Source organism: Dermacentor andersoni, chromosome 7 (genome assembly GCF_023375885.2).
Source record: "Dermacentor andersoni chromosome 7, qqDerAnde1_hic_scaffold, whole genome shotgun sequence".
NCBI lineage: Eukaryota > Metazoa > Arthropoda > Arachnida > Ixodida > Ixodidae > Dermacentor > Dermacentor andersoni.
In genome coordinates, this window is record NC_092820.1 from 73,682,165 (window position 1) to 73,692,709 (window position 10,545).

A 10,545-nucleotide genomic window follows, 5' to 3' on the forward strand; every position below is an offset into this window, starting at 1 on the left:
CAACTACGCCGACTCGCAGTTATGCTTCAGTTCATTTCGAGTTCTTCCGGGCCTCTTTCTATTTGTCCGATCTATGGCTTAAACAATGCAACAGTTCTGGTACCTATTATCGCGGTCTGTGAGTGCAGAGCACGGGTGTTAAGCTGGTTTCTGAAACTTGGAGAATGCCCTGATGAGGCGTTGCTGGTGGCCGGAAGTTTGCCCCCGTCTGCAGGACACGGGATAAGAATAACCAAGATCTTGAGATCAGAGAGCCGGAGACAGGTTAGACATGTCAAAGAATGTCTAAAGGTGGCCTGTTCGTCTGCTTCCGACGGTCTTTTCAATGTGAAGGCTTTTCTGGACTGGTGCAGACAGGCAAACATTGTGACTCAGGCTATATGGAACGATGTTCGTCGAAAATTGCCGAGGAAGAGGAAAAGAGGGATGCCAGATGGACGCCTTGTATTACTAGGGGGCGCAACGGTGGAAGAACGGCATCAAGAGGTACTCAAGTTGGGGCCAGAATTGTGCGTGGAGCCAAGGATCGTCATCGTCGACAGGTTAGCACATAAAAGGGATATTGCCAGGAGTGTACCAGAGAAAGAAAAGAACGATGTGTGGTGGAATGTGTGGACGTGGTCGCCAAAGCTTCGGTAAGCGATAGACCCAGGCCTAATGTTGATAGGACTGCTAAATATTTGGTTGAGAACGATCTTCGCGTGGTTCTAGCAGACAAGGAAGGCTTTCTGGTTGTTGTACCGAATGATTGTTATTTAAGAAAGGCTTTCCTAGCGGTGAATAAGTGCTTCAGGAAATGTGATGTAAATGTAGAAAGCGTAAAAAAAAAGGCGGTGGAACTATTGAAAAAATGTGACCAAGAAAAGCTTGCGAAACATGTAAAGAACTCAAAAGGAATGAAATTGGAGATATTTTTTTACGGCAAAGACGCACAAGCAAGGAATTCCTTTTAGGCCAATTGTGTCCGAGCGAGAGTGTTGGCAGGTTCTGGTCGCGGGGTTCCTGCAGAAAATGTTTAATTCCTTGGAAGTACAGGATCCGTACTTGTTGAAAAACTCTGAATGCCTAGTGAATTTTCTGGCATCGGATAGTACAAGTCGCAGCTGGGGATTCAGAATAGATGTTCAAGATCTCTACTATTCCTTACCTCATGGGCCCCTAATGTGCAGTGTAAAAGATTGCATAACAAACGAGAATGACGAGGTGTCATTCCGCAACACGTGCGGCATTGCTGTTGAATCCTTTCTTGAAATTCTGCATTTTTACTTAGCGAATACACATGTAGGATTCTGTGGTGAAACGTATCTACAAGCAAGGGGTGTGTGCATCGGGTCAAATGTAGCTCCCATCCTAGGTAGCATTCTTTTGGGAAGCATAGACAGAGAGTTGGCCCAAGATTTAGAAGGTGTAGTAAATAACGTATACAGATATGCTGATGACTACTTGATTTTAGGCTGTCATGTAGACAAGGGTGCTTTCAGGAATAGGGTTGTAGAAGCCTTCAATTCTCTTGGCAAGAGCTTAACATTTACTTCGGAAGTACCGGTAGATAATAAGCTACAGTTTCTTGATATCAAGTTAGAATTCTTACCGGAACATGTGTGTTGGTCGTACCCCGAGCTGGAAAACCGCTAATGAACTATGTATGCCTCAAACCATTCCAGGCTTGTGAAGGATGGGATAGTCTTTTCATGTTTCCAGTCAGCGTTGATGAATTCATGTCACCACACTGTAAACTTTGCATTTCTTGAGCTAGTTGATAGGTTGAGAAAGGCTGGGAACCCGCTCGCTGTGATGCTGGCATCATGTGATAGACTAATGAGAAAACTTAAATAGGATAAAGAACAATGCACAAACAATCAAAGGCAGAAGGATTTCGCTTCCAAGGTTACAGTGATTCCGTATGTTCACGGCCTTCCACATAGACTTAGAAAGGTGGCTGGGAGTTACGAAGTAAAACTGGTGTTTTCAGCAAAAAACAAAATTGGTGGTGTGTGTTCTAAGGTTAAAAATTAGTTCGAAAGAAAGGATGATGCAAAAAATGAATGTAGCGTTAGACATCCGCGTATGAACCAAATTGCTGATTGCGTGAAAAACGTTCTTTATCAGATTCCTATGACGTGTGGTCAGGTATACGCAGGGCAGACTTTGAGGTGCATCAACACGAGACTAAGGGAATACTTATTTAGTCTGAAAGGTCGCCCTGGTACGCATTTGGCCATGCATTGTCAAGAACACGATTGCTCACCGTGTCTTGCTAGCACCGTAATTTTGTATAGGCATAAGAATCAAACCGCGAGAGAAATTGTGGAAGCGTACTTGATTGAAAAACGAAAGGAAGAATGCATCAGCCATCCTTCTGTTTCATTGCTGGATAAAGAAAATTCACTGTTGTCATCACATCTATAACGTATTTTCATCGTAAGTGCTTGTTACATGCGCCTTGATGTTTTTATGTTGACCGGGTGGCTTTGGTCCACGGCATTTTATCTCAAGTGTTATGTGCGCTATAGGCGTGCTCTGTTTGACTAGATCGCGCAGATCTGTGGGTATCGAAGCGGGAAGTTCTTCGACAATAAAACCAGTTGTTAGAAAGCGCTCGTCCTTTTGTTGCCCCCTCTTCTTTATCCCTGTCTGTTTGCGCACACAAAGTTTTTAAATGAGGAATCTGTTCCAACTAGGCCGGCTTGCAGTTATGCTTCGGACCATTACAGTTACAGAATAGGTTCCAAGAGAAGGGAAGCCAGTCGAGGACGACACAAAACTAGGTGGGGTGATGAAATTAGGAAATTCGCAGGTGTAAGTTGGCATCAGTTGGCGCAGGACAGGAGTAAGTGGAGATCGCAGGGAGAGTCCTTCGTCCTGCTGGGGACATAAAATAGGCTTCTGCTGCTGCTGCTGCTGCTGCTGCTGCTGCTGATGATGATGATGACACAGGTTTTAAAGCGTGTAACATTCTTTGGGAACTACTTGCAATTTTTCGCGTCTGACCACTTTCTTTGATCGACCTCGAAGATAGTTCAGTCTAACAAAGCGGTAAGAACCGCACGCTGGTATATGGTAATACCGAGCGGTGGTATTGGTGGTATCGTGCTTAACCGTATAGTGGTAAGGGGAGCGTCCTCGCATTCTTCCCCCGGGACACGTTGCGTTTTGAGACGCTGTAGTTGAGACGCTGTGCCTCTGGTCGAAGACGCCCTTGTTCGCGACGGTGCGCCTCTGGTAGCAAACGCTCCACGAGGTTCCGAACTTGTTCTTGGAGAAGTGGCGCACTAAGTGTGGGTTGGCTCCCGTGCACGGGTAAGGCACGGTAGTAAGAGGAGCGCCGCTCATAAAATATAGTGCAACATAAGAGCACATAAAACAACGTCCAAAGCATGCTACTCGCATTCTTTGATATCAGCCGAGGTTGGTTATGCATTACTTGTTATTTTACAGTCAAGCTGTTAATACGACTAGAAGCGTTCAAAAACTTTATGGGCCTGTTTCCACGGTTTTATGAAAGCACGAGATCACACATGAAGTTTATATCTTGAGAAACTGTAGAGAGTATTAGATGAAAGGGCGCAGGAAAATTTTCAAGTACGCGCGTCATTTGGGGTTAAATTAAAATTACTAAGCCCTCGTTTTTTGGCCAGATTGGAGACGTTATATTAAGGGCTTAAAAAGTTTCCTTGCTTTGCTGAGAGGATAAAAAGGGCAGAAATTTAATATTCGTAGACGACAAGGTCTACTTCATTCAGGGACGTGCAGCGAAACATTCAAGTGTGTACGTTACGTTCGCGATCTGAAAAAAAAAAAAATTACTGAATGTTTGCCTTCTCATTTTTATGCGTTATATAAGTCCCACAGTTGATATTTCCTGGTCTTCTCGGTGAACGTTGCGAGGCAGGTTATTTATATTTGGTTGAAGTAGTAAGCAACTTTTTGATTGACGAACGAGAAGTGTTTAGCCTGTGCTGGTTAAATACAGCAGTTACAGAAAGTTACTTAATCAAGCGTACCATTGGGTCATAGCGAAGCCAATCACAGTTTTTCACAGTCCTAAAATACCAGTACGAAACGCCAATTCCAAATTTGACAAAATAAAGCGGGATAAGAACTGTAACCTGTGGTGAAACTTTCACGTTCCTCACTTATATAGAAGTGTTGCAAATATTTACCGAGCACTCGTTTTTCCTTACTTTCATGCGTCATGTATACTTGATTCGCAGTTGTTTTTGCGGTGTTGTCGGGAACTAAGCAAGCTAGCTTGTTTATAGCTGGCGAAAACAAGGGGTACAATATGGTTAATGGGGGGTGTTGACAAAGTTCTATATCGGTGTTTTAATTGCAGCTTTTGCAATAAGTTGCGTACGCGAGTGCTCCGGAGCGTTATAACTGTGTTTTGCGATCGGCGAAAAAATTTAGCCCGCTCCCCTAGTATAGCTACGAGTGTTACCGACGTCAAATTTTGCAAAGATGGGAGGAACGCTATGGCAAATTCGCGCGCTAAAGGAAATGTATGTGGATCAAATACAGCCGTTCATTGCCATAGCAATTATATGGACGCTCCAGACGCATTTCTTTCCCCGTCGGCGTCGCCGTCACCGTGATGTTTCGCATGAAGTCGAAGAGCGACAAGACCGTCGCCGCGTGCCTTATGCTGTATGGGCGAATGAAAGCGCGCAAGGGGAACCGAAATCTCGGCTCACTCTCGCCCTCGCAAGAGAGGAAAGAGGGGGGGGCAGCCCAGGAGGGACAGGGGGGCAGCGGCGTTCTACTCCGTCAGCAAGTGCGCATTGTGTGACCGCACGCGCCTTATTTTGAAAGCGATCTGCGATCTTTACTGAGTCTTGGTGCGCCGGGGGCTCATAACTTCGTGTGCGCGCTGTGTTCTCGCCGCTCAGTTTGTGTTGAAACAATAGACAGCAGAAAGCTCACTTCGCTCGCTTCTGCTTTCGTGCTTCCTCGCGCCGGCGTTTTGACAGCGTGTGTCCGCGGTCAGCGAGTGTGACGTGTTCATGTTTCTCTGGGCGCGCTGACACCATGCTCGTTAACTTAGTAGGCGAAGGTTTCCAAGTGTATACGGCCGATAAAGCTACCATCCTTACTTCGTATAGCTGTCAACTCATTCACTATCGCAATTGATGTTTCGCCAGTTGGGAGAAACTGCAACTTATTTTGAACATTCCTTCATAATGTGCTCTTAACTGGGTCTGGTGTTGAGCTAGTTGGCCCTTTGACAGTATGGTTTTCAGTGTACCGACGGAACGCTAAGTTAGACAAAGTTCATGCTTGCTGAAAATAAGGAGTACTCTATGGGTCGTGTGTAGGCAAAATTTTGAATCGGGAAATGTTTGGAATAGTGAAGGCCTGTACAATTAGTTACGTATTCAAGGGTTTCACAGTATATAAGATTAACTTTTACAAGTGGCGCAAACTTTGACACGCAGCCCCGGCAGAATTAGAAATTCCCCCTAGATCAAACTTAAGAAAACCAAAGAAATGCGGACCACTACGAAAAATATGTGTGCAACGTGTATAGCCTGTGGATAAAATGCAGCTTTGGGAAAGCATTTATAAAGCAATTATTTCAAAGGATCACGGAACCATTACCCCTTACATTTCCCAATACGAGAAAACTCTGCGTTACAGATAGTTTATATTCGGTAGTAAGGAGAAACATTTTTTATCACCTTGTCACCCAGTTTTAACGTTTATTCCTTAATTAGAAACGTTACATATAATAATAATAAATACATAATTATTAATGTGTAATTATTCAACCCTCACACCTTGTATTTTCTTTCATTACACGAGGTTTGCCCGGTGTCCTCGATGAACAAAACGCAGCACCTATGTTTACGTTGGATCAAAACTGCGAGCCAGGTAACGGGTGACGTGTATATAAAGTTGAATGTGGGTGGCTTAATTGCCTAATTTGCAGTAAATTGCATATGCAAGCGCTGTGGACCTTTATGAGTTAGTGTTACGAGTCCGCAGAATTTAGCCTGTTTTCGAGGAAGAAACTACAAATGCTATCGAAATGAAATTAAACGAAAATGAGGGTAATTCAGGCTGTGGGAAATATATGTGCGAATTCAAACGATCTTGAGTCAGTAATACTCTGGTCTACTTTCACATACTTTTAATAACATAATGGCGATTTCTTGCCTATCTGGCCCATTCTGTCGTTCAAAAGTGCCATTAATGATGCAATGAAACTGTGCTTGCATTCTGCAGCGTGTGTGCAAATTGAGCATCTTCCTTTGAGACTTCCCGATACCAATTTTAGGCCTTTCGGAGGCTGGTCTCCCAAATGGCAAGATGATCCCAGGATACATCAAACACGGCAATCCGAGTATACCGTCATTTGCAAATGGCAGTGCAATGATATGCATCAGGCGTGAAGTACCTATTCACCTTACCAGTGCACGACCTTTTATGCGTTGCATATTGCAATCACTCAGTTCAGCCCTTGGGCGCGGCCAGGCAGCCACCATTGACCTTTAGCGCAACCACGTGACGTGACGTCACGACAGCCGGAGGAAAAGCTGGGCCCCAACTCGCGCGGTCGCGCGCGGCCGCAGTCACCACCTGACTCCCGCTCCTCCCGCTAGGGGCGCTGCGCCGGCGCGTGACGTCACGGAGGAAGAGCTGGGCCCCAATTCGCGCGGTCGCGCGCGGCCGCAGCTACCACCTGACTCCCGCTCCTCCCGCTAGGGGCGCTGGAGCTGCGTTTGTACATTCTGCATTAGCTTCACCGGCAACCACGTATATAGCCGCTACAGCACTTCTCGCCTCACTACTGGTACTTGCACACAGAATGACCAAGAATTAAAATAGCTAAACCAAGTATTACCGAGTAAATCGAAGTATAACCAAGTATTGCCAAGAAAATCGAGTGCCGCCAAGCAATACCTCGCCCTCAAAAAAAAAAAAAAAAGACCGCGCAATATGCAACGCATTCTTGGCTTAACCAAGCTAAGCCTGGCCATATTTTTTTCTACCTCCTTTGAAATCGCCTAGGCGCAAGTGTGCCTAGGAAACCGAAAACTCAGTGTGGTGTCTTTTGTATGTAAGCCCACGAAGGAAAGTATCCATGGAGGCTTATCTAAAGGACCTTTGCATTCGCTGCCCCTCGTCTTGAATAATCTATGGGGACTTTAACGCACGTCATTCGCTTTGGGAAGATAGGATTGTAGATTTTCGAGGCAAGGAACTTGTCGCTGCTGTGGATGTTGCTGACTTATGTGTGGCGAACGATGGAAAACCGACTCCTTCAGGCCACCAGATTCATGGACTGCCATAGACCTGGTGTTACACTCTACAGACCTTTTGGTATCATTGGCAATGGTCCCAGCCAGGATGGGCAGCGAACATTTTCCAATGTTCACAAACATTATGGGATTTCAGATTGCAGGTCGATAGTTCTGTACTGTGACATGCTAGGGCACATACAGAGAAGCATTGGATGAATCTCTGAGCGAGCTGTTCACAGATATGTTGCGTAGCAAGAGAGTGGCTACTTCAGTGTTGAAACTGCCAGGACATTTACATATTCATGACTTCAAACTAGAGAATCACTGCGCAGCGCGCAGGAGAGCGGAGCGGAAACTCTGCGAAAAGTGGATATAATAGGGATAAACGCCGTCATCCGTCCTCGCACAATAGGGTTACGACGATTTCAATGGGCTGCTTTCTGTGAGAGCTTATCGGGGTTTACGCCCATGACAAGCTTATGGGGAGCAATCAATAGCCTATCCGGAAAGATCCGCGCACGCAAGCAATTGGAGGCACTTGCTTTAAAGCAAGGAAAAAATTTCCCAGCCCTCCAATCGCAACTCGCAGGGCACACAATAAAGTTATTTCCTCCTGCTCCTCCCTCGAATAAGATTTTGCAGATGTATACACATCTCGCAGATCAGCAGGATAGGTGAACCCTCTGTCATCTCAATGATTCCATACGATGGATACGCCATTCATCTTTGTTGAGTTGGATTTGGCAATTAGCAGATTAAAAAGACGCTGTGCTGTGGGCCCCGATTTGACTAGCAATCAAATGCTGACATCTGCCATACGAGTGAATATGAGTCCTTCTGGGCGTATTTAATCGCCTCTGCATGGCACTCACAAAGGATCCCGGAAGCGTGGAAGAGAGCGTGGGTGCTGCCAGTGCTCAAGTCTGGAAAGGATCTTGCGAACCTTGCCTCATATCGACCAGTATCGCTAACATCATGCGTATGAAAGTTGCTGGAAAGCTTAATACGTACGAGGTTAACTTGGTATCTTCAGCAAGGAAGCAGACTGCCATTGTGTATGACCGGATTTGCCCACGGTCAAGTGCCCAGGACAGTGTCTTGAACTTACTAAGCTACATCGAGCACCATCGCGCCGACGGTGTCTCGACACTCGCCATCTTTATGGACGTTACTAAAGCACACGACTGTGTGTTTCATGCCGGCATCATCAACGGACTCCAAGCTATGGGTGTCTCTGGAAATGCTTTTCGATTCGTCCATTAATTTCTTAGAGAGCGACATGTTCAGGTTAAGCTCGGAAATATAATGAGAAGAAGGCGACGCATTTCTTTTGGCGTCCCACAAGGAAGTGTAGGACGCTCCCTTGCTTTTTAACGTTCCCATGACCACCCGTCCAGACGCACTGAAGATAGGTTGGAGGGCATTTAAATTGTCCATCTACGCAGGCGACATCTGCATTTGGATCTCGGGGTACCAACACAAACGTTTGGCCCGGATAGCCCAGGGCGCAATCTCCGTCATCGATGGCCACTTATCGACGCTTGGCCTATCTTTATCAGCGGAAAAAATTGCCCTCACGCTTTTACCGGGAGTGAGGCGGAAGTCAACATGCCTGTCGCTGAATATCAGAGGCCATCCAATTCGTCGTGCAACTAGTGTTCGATTTCTGGGCATCACCATCATCTGCAAGCTACCATGGCGACGCGCAGTTGGAAGTGTTGTGGCTGCATCAGTGCAAAGAGTCAGCGCACATCGTCGTATGGCAGGTGGACGTTGGGGAAACAAAGCTGTGTCTATGCCTAAACTGAACGCTGTACTGCTGAAAAGCCGCATTCTCTATCAGCTGCCGCTGATATCACCATCACCGAGCCAATCTGAGTGCTTGGAGGCAGTGCACAGAAAGGGGCTTCACTAGGCGATGGGAGTTCCTAAGGCGGCTTCAAACAAGATGGTTAGTAATGAAGCATAGTCTCTTCCACTCCGCCTTTTACCACTTCAGGCCTTGCTTACGCAGCTATGAAGGTTGCGCGAGTCCTCCACAGGCGCGGCGCTTTCCGGGCTGTTAAGATCAAGGACCGGGATAAGGCTTTGTCAGGATTCATGATTTATCTGCCTTCTTTAGCCTTTCTACGGGGCCTTATTGTATACTGTATAATATGGCCAAAATAAATACTACTACTACTACTACTAAAAAAAAAGAACTCGCTCCCATTTCAATGCGGCGCTGAACACTTTTCAATTTTTAGGATTTGAATGGCCTATACGGAATCACCACTACCCGCCATGGTTTTTTTTTTTTTTTGAATATACTTGCAGCCTCGTGTACCCCACCTACCGGCGAAAAGCGTCATTTCAACTGCCGAAGCAAATTTTCTTGTGCTACACCACTGGAGCACAGCGTTTCAAAGCCACTTACAGGTGTACACAGACGGGTCGGTGCGTGCACAAACAGACAGCTGCGCAGCGGCATTCTACATACCCTCCCTTGATGTGTCATGGTCTGGCCGCCCGGATCGCGTGGTTTCGCATACAACAGGTTGGTGAGGCTTGCCTCGTCGCGCTGGAGAGCAACTACTGAAGTTGAGGGTTGGCTGTGTGAGCGTGTGCGAACGTTTATACATACAAAGACGTGCGGCCAGTCCACTGTGGACGTCTTGCGGTTGCTGCGAGACATTTCAGCACCTGACATTGGAGTGTCCCGCTTTCAGCGCGCAGCGCATGTCGCTAGTGAGGGACTATCATCTCGTCGGCCTGCGGTCTACGGCACTGGACGAATATTTGTAGCCGAGTGGTTGTACGTCTGGATGCGATCAGGTTAATCGCCCTCTACTTACTGATAGGTTCACGTTTGTAGCTCAGACACCATTTTTTCTATTTAGCATGATGTAGTAGCCTGACCTTCAGTCGCCGGCCTTAGCGCGTGCGACCTGTACTGTGCGTTCTACTTTATTCTATTAGATTTGTCCCGTTGCTCTTTCTTTTCTCTTTCCTCCCCCCTTCCTATCTTCCATTTCAGTGCTTCTGTCATCTCCTTTCTGAAGAGTGGGCAGGCGATGTGCACCTTAGGGTGGCAGCTGCAGCCTGCTCCTCGCTTTCCCTTTCCTGTCAACTGCATATATGCTTTCAAAACAAATAATAATAACAACTAGTATGCAACAGTACTATGCAACAGTGCCGCAATCACTGCTGCTTTACGAAACCTACGCGCCTATTCCGCACGTGACGTCGTGGCGCTGACGGACCCAAAGTCAGCGTTACAACGATTACACCGTGGCCTACCTCGAGAGATGTTTACAAGGCG

General features: G+C 46.5%; 1 long non-coding RNA gene across 1 annotated transcript in view; it reads right to left on the reverse strand.

Moving 5' to 3' along the window:
• Positions 1 to 10,545, reverse strand: part of LOC129385741 (uncharacterized) — a 59,988-nt gene that overhangs the window by 15,375 nt on the left and 34,068 nt on the right. The window lies entirely within an intron of this gene.